This window comes from Artemia franciscana, chromosome 12, assembly GCF_032884065.1.
Source record: "Artemia franciscana chromosome 12, ASM3288406v1, whole genome shotgun sequence".
In the NCBI taxonomy this organism is placed as follows: domain Eukaryota; kingdom Metazoa; phylum Arthropoda; class Branchiopoda; order Anostraca; family Artemiidae; genus Artemia; species Artemia franciscana.
Window position 1 is genome coordinate 38,122,181 of NC_088874.1, and position 17,838 is coordinate 38,140,018.

The window sequence follows — 17,838 nt, forward strand, 5'->3', positions numbered from 1 at the left end:
AATTGAGGTAGATTTTAATACACAAAAAGGTGGAATTTGAGGTGCTGTATAAGCCTCCGACAGTGAGCCTTGATGATTTTTCCAATGGATTTGAGTACCTGATGCCGAAAGTTAAAATGTCTGGAAATGAATTTGTGTGAATGGGTGATTTTAATTATAATCTTTTGAATGCTAGTGGAGATAGTCTAGAGTTTTTAAACCTTATGTTTACTAATGGCCTTTACGCAGTTGTTACGTTGCCTACAAGAGTGACCGAGAAATCAGCGACACTAATTGATAATATTTTCGTGTCATCAAAAAGAATTAATTCAACGTATGCGGATGTAATATTGACGCCAGTGTCTGACTATTTCCCAGTTTTAACCAAGTTCCAACAGAATGCTCCACCACGGAAGAGGAAAGACCGAGCGTTTATCCGAGAACTGAAAAGTGAGAATACTCAGAGATTTGGAGAAGAAATAAGTGTAGTCTCATGGGAAACGGTTTTTGAACAGACAGATCCATCGATAGCTTTTGAAAAGTTTAACAATATAGTGGCAGATATTTATAATTCTACTTGTCCTATGAACACGATCTAAACGAATGAATCCAAGAAAACCATGGATGGACCAAGAACTCCTTACAATGATAAATTTAAGAAATGAAATGTACTCAGATTATCTGAGATTTTCGGGTGATGAGAGGCGGAAGCATTTCATTGACCAGAGAAATAAAACCAAATCATTAAAAACAAAGAAAGTAAAAGCATTCTACAAGACAAGTTTGAAGCGAAAGCAGGTGATCCGAAAGGTACGTGGGACATAATTAATGGAATAATAAAAGGAGAAAGAAAACTACAGGAATATAGTCTCGAAGTCAATGGTAAAGTGAAAAGTGAAATGGAGTAAGTAAGTGAGAATTTCGCAAATCATTTTGCAGCAGTTGGTGATAGAATTCATGCTGAAATATCCTCTGATTCTGTGCCAACACAAACTTTTGTGGAAGACCGTGGTGATGGACGTGAAATGATACTTGAACCTTGTAGTGAGCAACAAGTGAAAAAAGTGATAAGCTCAATTCGTTCTAATAGTGCAGGTATTGATTGCCTTAACCTCAAAATATTTAAAGTAGCAGCAAGTTATCTTCTTCCTTGTATTGTCTTTCTTATTAACCTTTCAATAGAGCACGAAGATTTCCCTGATTCACTGAAAATAGCGAAAATAATGCCGCTACCAAAAACTGACACTCTAAAGGATCTTTCCAACTGGAGACCCATCTCAGTCCTACCGCTCCTTTCAAAGATTTATGAAAAAATAATTCTTAAACGATTATAGGATCACCTTACAAAGAATGGATTTCTAGCTGAAACACAGTTTGGCTTTCGCAAAAACCACTCAATGGTTCATGCTGTGTAACATTTGCTAAATGCTGTGAATGATGCTCTTGAAAAGGGACTATATGTTTTATCTATTTCATTGATTTTAAAAAAGCTCTTGATAAAGTGGTTTTTAGTATACTTTTAAATAGGTTGAGCGGTCTTGGAGTTCGTGAAACATGTCTTAAATGGTTTGAATCTTACCTGAGAGGAAGAAAATTGAGGGTGTGCACAGAACTTAAAAAGTCGAGTATTGTTGACATAACATGCGGTGTGCCACAAGGTTCGGTTTTAGGTCCCTTGCTGTGTTTGATTTATGTTGACTCTATGTGGTTTTATATAGTAGAGGCTTCTGACATCATTTGAAGATGAAACTACCATTTTAGTTACTGGCATGACAGTAGAGGAATTAGTGGATAATGCAAATAATGCGCTCCGAGGTCTACATTCATTCGTGTCCGAGAGCTTACTGGCTGTGAATGCTAAAAAGACTAACTACGTGATATTCAAAAGAACTGGAACACGCGGAGAGTTGCCGCAGCCAATCATATTTAATGGAGTGAAAATTGACCGAAAAGGGAAACACGTTATCTGGGATTTGATATTGATTGTAATTTGTCATGGAAAAAGCATTGTGATATTGTGTTTTCTAAAGTCTCAAGAGGTGTTGGAATACTGCGTCGCTTTAATAATGTTTTTCCAACCAGTGTCATTATTATGCTGTATCATTCTTTAATAACTCCATACATACATTACGGTTGTTCAATTTGGGCTAGCAATTTTTACGGTAATTTCAAAAAAGTACAGTTACAACAAACCAAGGCTTTAAGAGCTATAGGTAAGTATGAAAGAGGCGTTATTAGTACTGAATCTATTTTTCGAAGGTTTGGTTTTTTAAACATAAGACAAATTAGAGATTACCAGATTGGAATGTCTGTATATCAGTGTTTGAACAATATTGGCCCAAATGTGTTTTCTGACTTATTTAAAAGGAATACTTTTTATCATGAGTATAATACAAGAAATGCGGAAGTGTTGGGAAGCCAAGAGCGAAATACTATACGTTCAGGTTTTACAATCAAACATTTCGTGGTAACGAACTGTAGTAAAGAGCGACCAGGCTCAATAGTAACCGAAACTCTAAAAAATGATACCAATAGTCACATCAAAAGAATGGCATTTTAATGCTGATTTCAAAAATATAAATTTCATCAAGATTAGTCTCACCCATTAAAAGTTACGAGCCTGAGAAAATTTGCCTCATTTTAGAAAATAGGGGGTAACACCCTCTAAAATTCATACGATCTTAACGAAAATCGTACCATCAGATGCAGCGTATCAGAGAACCATAATGTAGAAGGTTCAAGCCCCTATCTACAAAAATGTGGAATTTCGCATTTTTTGCCAGAAGACAAATCACGGATGCGGGTTAATTTGTTTTTTGTTTTGTTTTTTTGTTGTTTTATTTCCCAGGGGTGATCGTATTGACTCAGTGGTCCTAGAATGACACGAAAGGGCTCATTCTAACGGAAATTAAAAGTTCCAGTGCCCTTTTTAAGTGACCAAAAAAATTGGAGGGCACCTAGGCCCCCTCCCAAGCTCATTTTTCCGCAAAGTCACCGGATCAAAATTCTGAGTTAGCCATTTTATTCACCATAGTCGAAAAACCCAATAACTATGTCTTTGGGAACGACTTACTCCCCCGCAGTCTCCGTGGGAGGGGCTGCAAGTTACAAACTTTGACCTGTGTTTACATATAGTAATGGTTACTGGGAAGTGTACAGACCTTTTCAGGGGGATTTTTTGGTATGGGGGATATTTGAGGGGGGAGGGTTACTGGGAAGGATCTTTCCATGGAGGAACTTCTGATGGGGGAAGAGACTTTCAATGGAGGGGGCGCAGGATTTTCTAGCATTATTTAAAAAAAAACAATGAAAAAATAAATATGAAAAGGTTTTTCTACTGAAAGTGAGAAGCAGCATTAAAACTTAAAACGAGCAGAAATTATTGCGCATATGAGGGGTTTACCTCCTCGTAATACCTCGCTCTTTACGCTAAAGTAATTTTTAGTAATTTCAACTATTTATTCTACGGCCTTTGTGATTCAGGGGTCATTCTTAAGGAGTTGGGACAAAATTTAAGCTTTAATGTAAAGAGCATGATATCGACGAGGGGTGAGTCCCCTCATATACGCAATAAAAACATGCGAATATAGAAGTTCGCTACGTAATTTAATTCGTAAGTTACGCATATTTTTTACTTATGAAAACGTTCGTAAAAATTATAAGTTATAGTTGCCTTTTTAAGTAATCACAAAATTGAAGGGCAACTAGGCCTCCTCCCTCGCTCCTTTTTTCTCAAAATCTTCCGATTAAAACTATGAAAAGCCATTTAGCCCCAAAAAATTAATAGGCAAATTTCGTTTTAATTATTTATGTGCGGAGAGCCAAGATCAAACCATGCATTAATTCAAAAACGTCCAGAAATTAAACAAAAAAAAGCAAGTTTTTTTTAATGAAAGTAAGGAGCGACATTAAAACTTAAAACGAACAGAAATTAATCCGTATTTGAAAGGGGCTTTTCCTCCTCAACGCCCCGCTCTTTATGCTAAAGTTTTTTACTGTTTTAAAATGTAGAGTTAAGAAAAAGAGTCAAACTTTAGCGTAAAGAGCGGGGCGTTGAGGAGGAAAAGTCCCTTTCAAATACGGAGTAATTTCTGTTCGTTTTAAGTTTCAATGTTGCTCCTTACTTTCATTTAAAAAAACTTTTTTTTTTGTTTAATAACGCATATAGGTCCTACCGTTTGGACGTATATATACCGTTGTGAGATTTATAGTAATTTTGTTTAATAAATTGTTTGTGAGCTTGAACTTGAAATGTTGTCTGGGTGGAGGGCAGAGAAAAAAATCTTTGCCCTATCCCCAGAAAAGAGTAAATGCCACACACTCTTCCCTTTTTTATGTATATTATCTGACGAGCTTTTCTGCCAGTTTATATATATTTTCACTGTCAAGTAGCTATTCTAAAAAACTAAAAACAAAACAAAAAAAAAAACAAAAAAAAACAAAGAGGTTCCCAAATTAGTTAGTTCTGTTAAATTGGATTCCATTTTGGAAAATTTATGAGCTTATCAGGCTTCTAAGACGCAAGTTTTTTTCACAATAAACCAGCTGTAAAGTTTCTGGTAGTTTCTTTCCAACATTCTCAAGAGGACTGACATTAACTAAGAATTATGTGGGACTTGCTTCAGCAGTTCCCAGCTGATGAATAAAGAATAACCCTTAAATATACAATAAACTGGGTCCAATTGTCTATTTGAAACAAGTATTTTCCTTTTTTTATTTGTCACAACATATACCAAAGCGTATACCTGATGGGTAGTAGAATCAAATATTTTTTTAGGTCTGACCTTGATCCTTAGAATTTCTTCTAATGATTTTTTTCCATAGAATTTTCTGATTGACTAATGCCGAAACCTTATCAGATAAAGAAAAACACACTTAAATAATAAACTACAAACAAAATTTGAATAAGAAAGAAGAAAAGTACTGGAAGGAGGAGGATCGCATGAACTCGTTAGAGCTCAAATGTTTGTGTATGACAAACAAATTTTTCATTGAGAAGAGTAAAATCTGATCCCTAGCATCAGTCAATACAGGGTTTGAAAGAGGACGAATTTTGATTTTAATAACTTCTTGTTGTGAATGGGTCTCAAGATTCTGGTATCACCAATTCTTAATGATGACAGTACGTGAAGTTTAGTCCGGTATTGTTAGGCTAATAACCGTAAAACGGTACTAGTAGGAAAAAATGCCCAGATTTTAGAGACATGGGGAAGAAAGCTTCTAATTTTTTTAGCTTTTCTGTGAAGAATGCCTTGTACATTATTCCTTAATTCTTTTTTTCAGATAGTCATGACAGTAATCGTGAAAACATCTCATTTCTGCAATTGAAGCACATGTATCAGGATTGACTAGTTTAAGATGACTGAACAGGCCCGCCAAAGCAATCATCGTGAGCAAGGTAGAATGGAGGCTGAGTGTTTCTCCGGTTTTATGTGTGTCCATGTTTGTCCGATTTTTCCAGGTTTGTCCCATTTTACGCGCGTCAATTTTTTTGCAATTTTTGGCAGTAGTAGAAGTAACATCAAAGTTATTATAATTTTAGAAAAAACTTTGAACAAATATGTTCAACAAAAAGTCCGCTTAATCACTCCAGTTCATTTAAAAATGACATGGTAGGGTCAACGAGGTTTTTATACCTTCTAATGTTTCAAATATTGATTATTAACTCCTGTTTCCATCATTTTACCCATTGACTCTCTCATTGAGATTATTACTTTTTATATATTTTATGTTTTTCATCATATTAATATGGATTTTCCTAGTCAACCTTTGCTGTTGTTCCTTTATCAAGATTTGTATATTTTTCACGATTTTTCTTTTTACCTTTTTATGATCATTTCTTTTTTTAAAACAAAAATGCAAGTTTGACATTATTTATTCAGTTTTTAACACGCCTAGTACAGATTTCACTAATTTAGTAAAAATGGGATAGATATGACTAAAACTTGTAAGACTGGGACACTGGGAAAAACTTTCTTCGTTTCATTTACAATACCCTCCTTGATCATGATTTTTGCTTTTACGCATCGTTATAACAGAGCATCCATGCAGGGGGTGCAACGGTGCACCCATGCACCAACATATCTCACCCATGCAGGGTGGGATATGTTTGCTAGTTTCTTGACTTACCCATGCATCACAATTCTTTGTTTCTTAAATAAGATGGCTAAAGAATTTCAAATGGCTCTATAGATGATTAAATGAAGATTTCATAAATAAAAATAAGCTGCCATTTACTATATCAATACGCAGCCTAGCTATGTTAGGCTATTATTAAGACTTGTTTGAAAACCATGACGCCCACACAGCAAAAGGTTTTTTTCACATTTCAAACATACCTTTAGAACCACCTAGCAGAGATTGACAATGTTTGGATTTGTTTTAGTGCATGATGCATGCGCATCTCTGCGCATACTCATTTTATTGATGCTTAGGCAGTCACTGAAAGCTCTATAAAAAGGTAAAAGGTAAAGAATGCAACATTAGACTTTACAGTCCCTACCGGCGGTGCTGATCTCCGTTTCTTAGCCCTTCAGCCAGGAAGTAAAAAGGGGGATAGGGAAAGATAAAGAATACGGAAAAGAGCTGGGTATACACTGGATGAGCTCACAGAGTCACGCCACTGACCCCCATCCCAAACTAAATAATTGTGTACACTAGGATTCGAACACTCGCCCTCTCAGACAAGGGATCCTGAATCCAGCATACCAATCCGCTCTAGCCAAGACGGCTCTAATCCCAGGACGGTAGAAAAGCTCTCTAGTTACATAAAATATCAATAAAATTACTTTGTCAAATGTGTGTAAGTCATGATACCATTACCAAATATTCACCCCAACTTTCAGTCTTTGGGACCTATTGAAATCGTTATGTTTCAAAATGTCGAAAGATATTTGCTCATAAACAAGCCTCACACAAAATAAACTGTAATGAAAGTTTGATTTTTTATTCAGTATGGATGATTTCGTACAGTCATTAAGTTTTTTTAATTTTTTTCTTTTTATATCATTTCCCAGACCTCAGTGAGAATTTTAAAAGCTTTTGTACCGAAGATTCCTCTGTGGAAGATTTCGACAATTTTTTTTCTTTTTTTCCTTGTTTTCAGTTGTTTTCAATTTTCCTCGTCTTGTTTTCGTTGTACTTATCTCTTTTCTCTTTATCTCGTTTTCTCTTATTCAAAAGATATTTTGCCTTCTTTTATTACTATAGCGGTGAATTTTATCTTTTGGATCTATCTCATTTTGAAAGACAGGGGGAGCTTTCGAGGATATTTATTGAAGTGTGCTCAAGGATAACATGCTTTCTGTAATAATGATTTCCAGAAGCTCATGCATCTTTCATACCAGAACCGTATTTCCTGAAGGAAAAGAGACCTGGAACCTTTTTTTTTTGTTTTTTTTTGTTTTTTTTAACTGTTCCAAGGGATAACCAATACCTCTGTGTGAAACCAAAGATGTTAATTCTTTAATATTATTTTTCAAATAGCATCAAAAACATATTAGCTAAAATATATCTTATTGATACATTATTGACACACTAGACATTGATTTATTTGACAAAATTACACTACTAAATAAACACGTTTACAATGTTCAATCATTGACAATTAATTAGAAATGTTTGTCAGAATGATGATTTAGAGTCAAATCTACTTTGGAAAAATTCAAATATAGTAAGAACCAACTCAATTATTTCATTTATTTTATAATCATTTAATAATGGACAGTTGCAGATCTTTTAGTAACTATTTAATCATAATATAACTTAAGATATAACTAAATGAAAAAAGACTCGCAATTAAAGAATTGTTCTTCAATGAAAAATTTCAATCTTTAAGAGTATTAAATATAAAAAAAAAACAAGCTTTTTAAATGAAAGTAAGGAGCAACATTAAAACTTAAAACGAAGAGAAATTACTCCGTATATGAAGGGGGGTTTTCCTCCTCAAAACCTCGCTCTTTACTCTAAAGTTTGACTCTTTCTCTTAACTCTACTTTTTAAAACAGTAAGAAACTTCAGCGTTTTTTTTATTTAATTTCTGGACGTTTTTGAATTTATGCATGTTTTGATCTTGGCTCTCCGTACATAAATAATTAAAACGAAATTTGCATATTAATTAATTGCAATTAATAGGAAGATTTTGAGAAAAAAGAAGCGAGGGAGGAGGCCTACTTGCCCTCCAATTTTTTGGTTCCTTAAAAAGGCAACTAGAACTTTTAATTTGTTACGAACGTTTTCATTGGTAAAAAATATACGTAACTTACGAGTTAACTTACGTAACGAACTTCTAGATTCGTATGATTTTATTGCGTATATGGGGGGTTCACCCCTAGTCGATACTTCGCTCTTTACCCTAAAGCTTAAATTTTGTCCTAATTTCTTAAGAATGACCTCTGAATCACAAAGGCCGTAGAATAAATAGTTGAAATTACTAAAACTACTTTAGCGTAAAGAGTGAGGTATTACGAGGAGGTAAACCCCTCATATGCGTAATAATTTTTGTTCGTTTTAAGTTTTATTGCTGCTCCTTACTTTCAGTAGATAAAGCTTTTAATATTTATTTTTTCATTGTTTTTTTTCAAATAATGCTAGAAAATCCTGCGCTCCCTTCATTGAAATTCTCTTCCTCCATGATAAGTTACTCCATGGACATATCCTCCTACTAACCCCCCCCCCCATTCAATCTCCCCCCTAAACCAAAAAATACCCCTGAAAACGTCTGTACACTTCCCAGTAACTATTACTATATGTAAACACAGGTCAAAGTTTGTAAGTTGCAGCTCCTCCCACGGGGACTGTGGTGGAGTAAGTCGTCCTCAAAGACATTTTTGTTAGGTTTTTGACTATGGTGAATAAAATGGCTATCTCAGAATTTTCATCCGGTGACTTTTGGGAAAAAATGAGCGTGGGAGAGGTGCCCACAATTTTTTGTCACTTAAAAAGGTCACTGGAACTTCTAATTTCCGTTAAAATGAGCCCTCGCGCGACATTCTGGACCATTCAGTTGATACGATCACCCCTGAGAAAAAAAATAAACAAAATAATAAAAAAAAAACCAATAAACACGCATCCGTGACCCGTCTTCTGGCAAAAAATGCGAAATTTTTGTAGATAGGAGCTTTAAACTTCTGCAACGAGGTTCTCTGATACACTGAACCTGATGGTGTTACTTTCTTTAAGATTGTATGACTTTTAGGGGGTGTTTACCCCTATTTTCTAAATCGAGGCAAATATACTCAGGCTCATAACTTTTGATGGGTAAGACTAACCTTGATGAAACTTATATATTTAAAATAAGCATTGAAATGCGATTCTTTTGATCTAACTATTGGTACCAAAGTTTGTGTAGAGTTTCGGTTACTATTGAGCCGGATCGCTCCTTACCACAGTTTGTTACCACGAACCGTTTGATTTTTGTCAGGATTCAATTGACAGAAACAAATTTTTCCCAACTGAAAGCAAAGAGCGATAATACAACTTAAAAAAAATCATTCTGTATATTAGAGGATCTACCCCCTTCCCCTCAACTCATTGCTCTTTATGCTAAAGTTTTACAATTTTTACTGAAATCATTTATAACTTGAAAAAATGTGCAATTAACTTAAAAAAAAATCAAACTGAGAACTTATTTTATTTCCCTCCCCCAGGCGAAATTGAGCACTGTTGGGTAAAAAACTTTTCATTCTAACTCTTATCCTACAGTTGTCCTTACCGTAAACAGAAAATCAACTTGTGGACAGAAAAGTATAAAGGCCGGGGCTTAGAAGCGAGTATCCTCTTTAACGTACGAAAAAAAATATGTTTGTTCTAATAATACTCTTTACATTCATTTGAAAAAGAAATAGAATTTTTTATCTAATTTTTATTCCTAATTCCCGTGCCAAAATTGGTCTTTTACGGGCCAAAATGCTAGAGTTTGGAAATTAGCGTCACACATCATCTTTAGGCGTTGGAGCAGTTCCGGTGCTGTGAAATGGTTTGTGATGTCTGATCCGTCACAAGCTCCATTTTCCTTCCCTACCCCTGACAGAGATACTGAGTTTACGTGGCCTTATATTGGCATCATAGTTGACTTTTCAAAAGTTTTCCAAACCAAAAGCGTGACAGTTAACAGTGCCATAGAGTGACCTTGAGGAGTGGTGAACTTCCAGGACAATATAGCCTAGTAAACGACACAGCATTTGCTTTTGGCTCTGATTAATGGATAACGAATCTCTGTTAGGTCATTTTTGTTTTTTTCAGGCTGAAAAACTTCTTTCTGGCTAAATTATGTATTATGGATTGCCTCCCCGTAGTATCAGAATATTTGTACACATAAATATATAATGGGCGGAGGTAATAGGCTTGAGATTGTCTGTGCAAGATTTCAAATTTTATTGATGGAACAGCATCGCTAAAAGTGAAAAACTATGTTGTAACCAAGACGGCCCAAGATTGCACAAAACTTCTGTTCATACTGGAGGTACCAGAAACTTCTTCCTGTCTGGCTATAAACCTACTTCAGCCATTCGTGTAGACTTGAAAAGATGTGTTAGTCCCCTTCGTGTAGACTTGAAAAGATGTGGTAGTCCCCATCCTCCACTGGTTAATGGACCATTTATTTTCCTAAGGCCATATTAAGTTCAATAATTTACGCAATATGAAAATTGCTCGGACTCGTCCGAGCACTCGTCTCTCGGACGAGTTCGACTTCCCTGCGCACCAAAGGGCAGAGTTTTACAGACCCTCCCAAATTCCCTTGCACACATTTTCGTTCCCCCCTCTGTTTCTACCCAGCCCACTTCCCCTGCCTCAGTCTCGTTTACAGTACCAGGCAGCACTACTCCTGAACGACAGCAATTCACAGCAGCTTATTCAGTCACGTGTCCCGTTCGGAACTCCTTCGCTACGTTTACCCTGGATGAATACATGGATAGAAGCCTAGAGTCAGTTTTGAAAATAAAACCTCTCACTGCTACTGTTAAGGTAAACTGCACGACAAAGCTGAAAGAGTATTGTTTGATTTCCCAACTTTTCTTTACAGCGATGCAGATAGTTTGAGTACGGGTAAAGTGTGTGAGTTAGAGAGCTTGATTAATAAAGCTACGGCTTCAGTCGTAGTTATAACTGAAGTGCACCGACAGAATCCTGAATTACTAGAAATTGTAGATTATAACAGTTTTGCTAAGCTTCACCCAGATGACCATCCTCTGGAGAAAACAGGAGGCGGGGTTGTGATTACTCGCATAATAAAATTAAAGCAAGATTAACTGAAGTCCCGTGTTTAAATAAGTATGATGAGTTGATTTGGGTTTTTCTGCAGTCTAAGCAGCTTCCACCAGCCACTAAGGGGGATACTATGTTAGAACTTGTTTCTTCTAGTTTACATAACTTCTACTAGAAACCAGTACCTTGCGTACCATTGGTCGGGAGTTACCACTTTACTCTACAGCTTAATCATCTCCACAAAATTTGGATTGAATAAAAAAATATAACGATGTTCAGCAGACCAATAAGTTACAAAGACCATTTAAAATTTGGTAATTGGATTAGTCAAGTGAGCTGGGATGAGATTTATAAGGCAGAAGTTACACATTCAAAAGCAAGTCTGAAATTACCAGAAATTGTAGATTATAATAGTTTTGCTAAGCTTCGCCCAGATGACCATCCTCTGGAGGAAAAAGGAGGTGTGGTTACTCGCATAATAAAATTAAAGGAAGATTAACTGAAGTCCCGTGTTTAAATAAGTATGATGAGTTGATTTGGGTTTTTCTGCAGTCTAAGCAGCTTCTACCAGCCACTAAAGGGGATACTATGTTAGAACTTGTTTCTTCTAGTTTACATGACTTCTACAGCAAACCAGTACCTTGCGCACCATTGGTCGGGAGTTACCACTTTACTCTACAGCTTAATCCTCTCCACAAAATTTTTAATCCTCTCCACAAAATTTGGATTGAGTAAAATACTATAACGATGACCAGCAGACCAATAAGTGACAAAGACCTTTTAAAATTTGCTAATTGGATTAGTCAAGTGAGCTGGGATAAGAATTATAAGGCAGAAGTTACACATTCAAAAGCAAGTCAGAAATTACCAGAAATTGTAGATTATAGTAGTTTTGCTAAGCTTCGCCCAGATGACCATCCTCTGGAGGAAAAAGGAGATGTGGTTATGATTACTCGCATAATAAAATTAAAGCCAGATTAACTGAAGTCCCGTGTTGAAATAAGTATGATGAGTTGATTTGGGTTTTTCTGCAGTCTAAGCAGCTTCCACCAGCCACTAAGGGGGATACTATGTTAGAACTTGTTTCTTCTAGTTTACATAACTTCTACTAGAAACCAGTACCTTGCGCACCATTGGTCGGGAGTTACCACTTTACTCTACAGCTTAATCATCTCCACAAAATTTGGATTGAATAAAAACGATGTTCAGCAGACCAATAAGTTACAAAGACCATTTAAAATTTGGTAATTGGATTAGTCAAGTGAGCTGGGATGAGATTTATAAGGCAGAAGTTACACGTTCAAAAGCAAGACTGCTACAAGAAAAGCTATAGTGCGCATGTAAGTCGTGTTTTCACGAAAGAAACTTAAAACAACTTTCCGCGGATCGTGCTTACATCACTAAGAATATAAAGACACTCATTCTAGAAAAAAATCGACTTTTCCACGAAGGCAAATGTGAACAAGGAAATAAACAAAAAAACAAAATTCGGAAAAAGGCAAGAAATGCGCGCCATGAATATACCGAAAGAGAAGTGAATAATTTGTTTAAGTCAAAGCAAAGCCAGTGGTACAGAGAAATTAAAAATATAGTAGGAAAAAAAGAGAAAGGAGTGGATTTTAATTTAGATGAAAGAGAATTGGAAACTGCAAATAAGCTGAATGCCCACCTAGTTAATATTGTCCAGTCAATCCCTCCTCTACCAAAAAATGATATACCGAGTTCTCCGACTGATTTTTGCGATTTCCCTATTATATCGCCAAGTAAAGTAAAACGAAAGTTAAGTGTTTAGAAAAAAAACAAGTGTACACCAGTTGATATCCCTGTAGATTTATTTAAAGCGTTCCCTGACAGATCATGCTTCCCTTTGGCACATATTTTTAACCTAATAACCAAATCTGGCTATTACCCATCCATTTGAAAAATGAATATGTTACACCAATCCAAAAAAAAATGCACCAAATGATTTTTCTGGAATTAGACCAATTACAGTGACCCCTGTGTTTAGAAAAATTTACGCGAGTCTTTTGGCTGCTTGGTTAAAGAAGCAAGTATTTAAGCTTGTTGATCCTAGACAGTTTGGAAAAATACTCAAAACGTCCACTGTCCATTGTCTGGTAAGTATGTTATACAATTCTCAAACATCTGGATGAGCCTGAACGATGGATTAATCTGATAAAAATTGATCTAAAGAAAGCTTTTGACCTAATTTTTCATAGTACTCTGATAAGGAAGTTCCTTTCTAAGTTTAATGTCCACCCTTTTTTAGCGCAAATTATAGCTAATTTCCTTGCAAATATAACACATCGTACCGAGTACAAATCAACTTTTTCTGATGAAATGCCTATATTTTCTGGAGTGCCTCAGGGCAGACTACTGGGTCTACTTCTTTTTCTAATCATGATAAACGAGCTGGCAATAAGCATGACAGATCGCTGGAATATGTTTGATGATCTATCTATTGCAGAACTGTGCTACAAAAATATTCAAAGCAGCACAGCTACCATCATAGCTGATACATCGGATGATGCTGCTGCACACAGGATGGCTGTTATAGTCCAGATGTCTGCTGTGCTGACCTTCCGTTTTCTTAAAATCAACCTAGAACTTGACCCTCCCCTTCCTCCTTCCAGCCGTACCTTAAAATGCTTGGGGTATATCTTACTACTGATTTAGAGTGGGAGAAAAGGCGGAAATGATGCTCCGGAGAGCTAATGCAGGTATTAGCTCCCTGAAGCTGCTCTCTCGACACAGAATTCATTCAGATCACTTTTTGCGAGTTTATGCCTCTTTTATACGGTCTTGCCTGAATACCATTCTCCCGTTTGGCATTACAGCCTAACGCAGGAGCAGTCGGACGTGATTGAGAGAGTTAAATTTTTTTTGGAAATAAACTGGATTGAATTGAATTGATACTTAAAATACTAAAATGTTAAAAAACAACTATCATACTGACATTTTGAATGAAGAATTCATACGCTTCAAACTGGACTGATTAATAGTTAATTTCATGAAATAATAAAGCAGGGGTAGAAAAAATGAAATTAGGTTTTATAGAATTCATTTACTTAGACAAGAGAGGCGGGGTGGATAAGCATGGAGTAGGGCTAATCATAAATTAGTTAGTTGCTAAATCTTGAATAGGTTGGGGAGGGCATTTTTAATAAAATACTAGCTTCCCCCTCTGTGATTAAAAAGTACAAATCTTAAGTCTTAGCAGCATTTGTCCCTGTAGAATCGACTAATTCAGATATGGGTGACTCAGATGAATATATCTTATATCTACAGGAACAAAGAGACAGGGTCCCAGATAGATTTTACTATGGGATTTTAATACCAAGGTCGGTAGAAATAGGAATATATGATACACTAGAATAGATAAATTATGTGTAGGAAAAGTAAACAGCAATGTTAATAGACTCCTGCAATTTTGAAGGCATAACAACCTAGTTATAACCAACACAGTTCTTGGTCAGAAACTTGCCAATATGTTAATATGGTATTCACATGACGGTGAGACAGCAATTGTGTATGCATAAAAACCTAGATATAACCAATACAGTTCTTGGTAAGATAATTGCCCATGTGTTAACATGCTATCCACATGACAGTGAGACCGCCAAACTTTTCAATTATGTTATTGTAAACCAAAGATTGACAGAACGAATATATTGACGTTAAAAGTAAAGATCCACCATCTAGTAGAGTCTAGAGTTAATGTAAAGCTGAAATTCAGGATTGAAAGGATACCTTTCCGGACACTATGACTTTGGTATAATCCGTGATGAGAATTTGAGAGAAAATTTAAGGAACAGTCGAATACAAAACTGGAAAGTATAATGTTTGACAAAATAGATGATGTATGGAATAAATTTAGGAAAACAATTTATGAGTTCGCTGATGGTGCCCTAGGGAAGATAGTTAGAAACATATCTAATAATATTAGTGAAATTGCTTAAAGTTTAATACAAAGGAGGAGGAGCTTGTACGAGGAGAAACTAAAGAAAAATTATTAACGTGTAAAGTGTCGAAGCTAAAGAAAAGTTACTGAAGATTGTGAATATGATTTTGATAAAGGGGAGCTACCTATTGATTTTAAGGCAACTTTAATCAAACCCCTCTACAAGAAAGGTGATAAGAGTCGATATGGTGATTATACAGGAATTAGCTTGGTTTTCTATGACGCAAATTAATTAGTATGATGATGCTTTTTAGACTTTAGGATGCTTTAGATAAAGATTTAAAAGAATTAAGTGTGGTTTTAGGTCGGGGAGAGGATGTGTCGACCAAGTTTGGTCCATGAGGGATGGCCAAAAAGTACAATCTTTGGCCATCTGTCATCCTTCGTCTATAAAATGTGTCTCAACCTTTCCTTCGTCATAGCCCAAGAAAGTGGGATGGAACCAGATTGTTCGTAAATATAGCTGTTTAGCTAGTGGTCAGTCAAAGGGGTAGTTACAACTGGTGCAAGGCATATTCCCTTGAGAAAATTTTTCCACCCCTGTGAAAAACTTGCCCACACACGAAATTGAGCAGCCACAGGGAAAGTATGATATATGAAAAAAATGAAAAAAAACGGAATTGATCACTATTTTGCCTGTAACAAGTTTTAACTTTAAACTATTTTAACTTTTTTAATTTAAAAGTTAAAATGACTAAAAACTATTGTAGCCGTTTTAACTTTTGGTTAAAACCATTTTAACTTTTAAAAAGGCACTAGAACCTTCAATATCCGATCGGATGAGCATTCTCCTATGTTTCTGCGATCACGAGGGAGATTGCTTAGGGGGAATTCTCCCTCCAATAAGAAACAGGTTCAGCTCGTCTTATGGTTTATTGTTACTCTTTATTTTCATAATAAAGATGTGGATCAGAAATATTCCCGGAAATGAAGAGGGATTGGATACTAATTTCTACTCTCCCCGTTCGTACAACTAATTCCATGTTTATCGGAAGGCTCAATAAACGTTCGGATGTTTTGGCATTAAAATGAACTGTTTAAGGTTGCCTCCCTCCATCTATAAAATCATGCAACATACCTCTTTCATAATAGCTGATGCACTTACACATCATTGCATACAATTTTATGAAATGTGAATCAAATTAGTTAAATCAGTCAATCAATTAAATCAATTAATTAATTGATTCAATTAATCAATTAAATCAATTATCAATTAATCAGTTAAATGAAGCTTCAAAATAAATGTCAGAAACATCTTTCTGCCGTAGGAAGGGAGATATCACCCTGCCGCACCCTTATTCAAGTTTTAGTCTAAATGAAGGGGATGAGATATTAATTAATACCCCCTGGCATAACCCTTCCTATATTTATCTGAAGGCTTATGGAGTTTTGGATAACTTTGGCATTGGCATGTGCTCGTTTTAACATCTGGTATCCTTCTTTGCTCTAGAAAGACCCAGAGCCCCTCCATCATAATAGCCGACGCTAAATTATGCTTTTTTCATTCCTATTAGTTGTCTTTAGTTGTCTTGTCAACCTTTTGCTGCTCAAATTTACATGTGGTAAGAATTTTCCAGGGGGAAAAATTGTCGAGCGTAAGTTTTCTCGGTGGAATTCGCGGGGATATTTTCGAGGGAGGATTTTTCCTTGGAAAGGTTATCGGGGGTTAACTGAATATTCTGACGGCGAATAAGCTGTATTCCACTAAAACCGTACTAAAAAAATCCCTCTTGGAAATATTCAAGAGATCTCTGCCTTTCAAAGCACCCACGTTTCAGAACCATATTTGACCACGGTCGTAACTGTAGCCTCAAATATTCTTGGTTTGCTCGCAGACTTATCTTCAAATACTTTCAAGCCGTTTTCAACAGTGAAAAAACGCAATGGCCCTTCGCTATTTTGCCTTTACATCTTCACTACATCTGCCATATTCACTAACAATACTACCGAGGCAGATGAAGCCATCCATTTAATCCAAATCCTCGTCATGCAACATCACCCCTTTCCCTTCATTTATTCCTAGTCTGAGCATTTTCCTGTGCTTAATGTTAATTACAAGCCTATTTTTGCCCGATCTGCTGTCAAAACCTTCAAAATTTCAATAATCTGCTTTTACACTCAATATATCTTCGTAATATATGAGAGTTACTAAGTAAGCCGGGGCTCTCCCAGATTTTGTTTATTCTTCGTTTAATTATCCTTTTAGTATGGCTACAGCTGCTAATGCTACAAATACTAAATCTACACCTTTTTTTACTATCACTGATAGCTTTATATTACTTATAAATTGTGGTTTTATAAGTTCTTGCATGTGTGAAAGCTATTACCAACATCCACCAATACAAATTTTCACCGCTATGAACGTTTCCTTCCAGCCAAGTACTCATTCAGTACACCCTCTTTGCATAATGAAATCATGCATATTAATTCATTTCAAGAGGTCTTTTCTCCAGAATCGGAGAGTGAAAAATTTGTCAGCCTTTAAAAGAAGGCAAATTCTAAAATATTGGGGGAGGGGGGGGGTATTAAAAACTTTCTATTTTTCAAAGAGCTTGGCCACGAGGATGTTTCATTATACGGCATGTATGCATATGTTTTTTCTCCTTTAGCCCGATTAATCTAATTATCTCCATTCCAAAGAGCTCCATGGAGATTCAATTTTCCGTAAATTAGTTCTTCTCATTCAAAGCAAA

General features: G+C 35.8%; 1 protein-coding gene and 1 long non-coding RNA gene across 3 annotated transcripts in view; both read right to left on the minus strand.

Moving 5' to 3' along the window:
- The window catches only part of LOC136034080 (uncharacterized), a 30,663-nt gene extending 28,839 nt beyond the window's left edge, over positions 1-1,824 (minus strand). The window contains exon 1 of the long non-coding RNA XR_010619111.1: positions 1,559-1,824. This is a non-coding gene — a long non-coding RNA (uncharacterized LOC136034080). The remainder of the gene's footprint in view (positions 1-1,558) is intronic.
- The window catches only part of LOC136034082 (two pore potassium channel protein sup-9-like), a 212,877-nt gene that overhangs the window by 171,967 nt on the left and 23,072 nt on the right, over positions 1-17,838 (minus strand). The gene's annotated exons all lie outside the window — the stretch shown is intronic.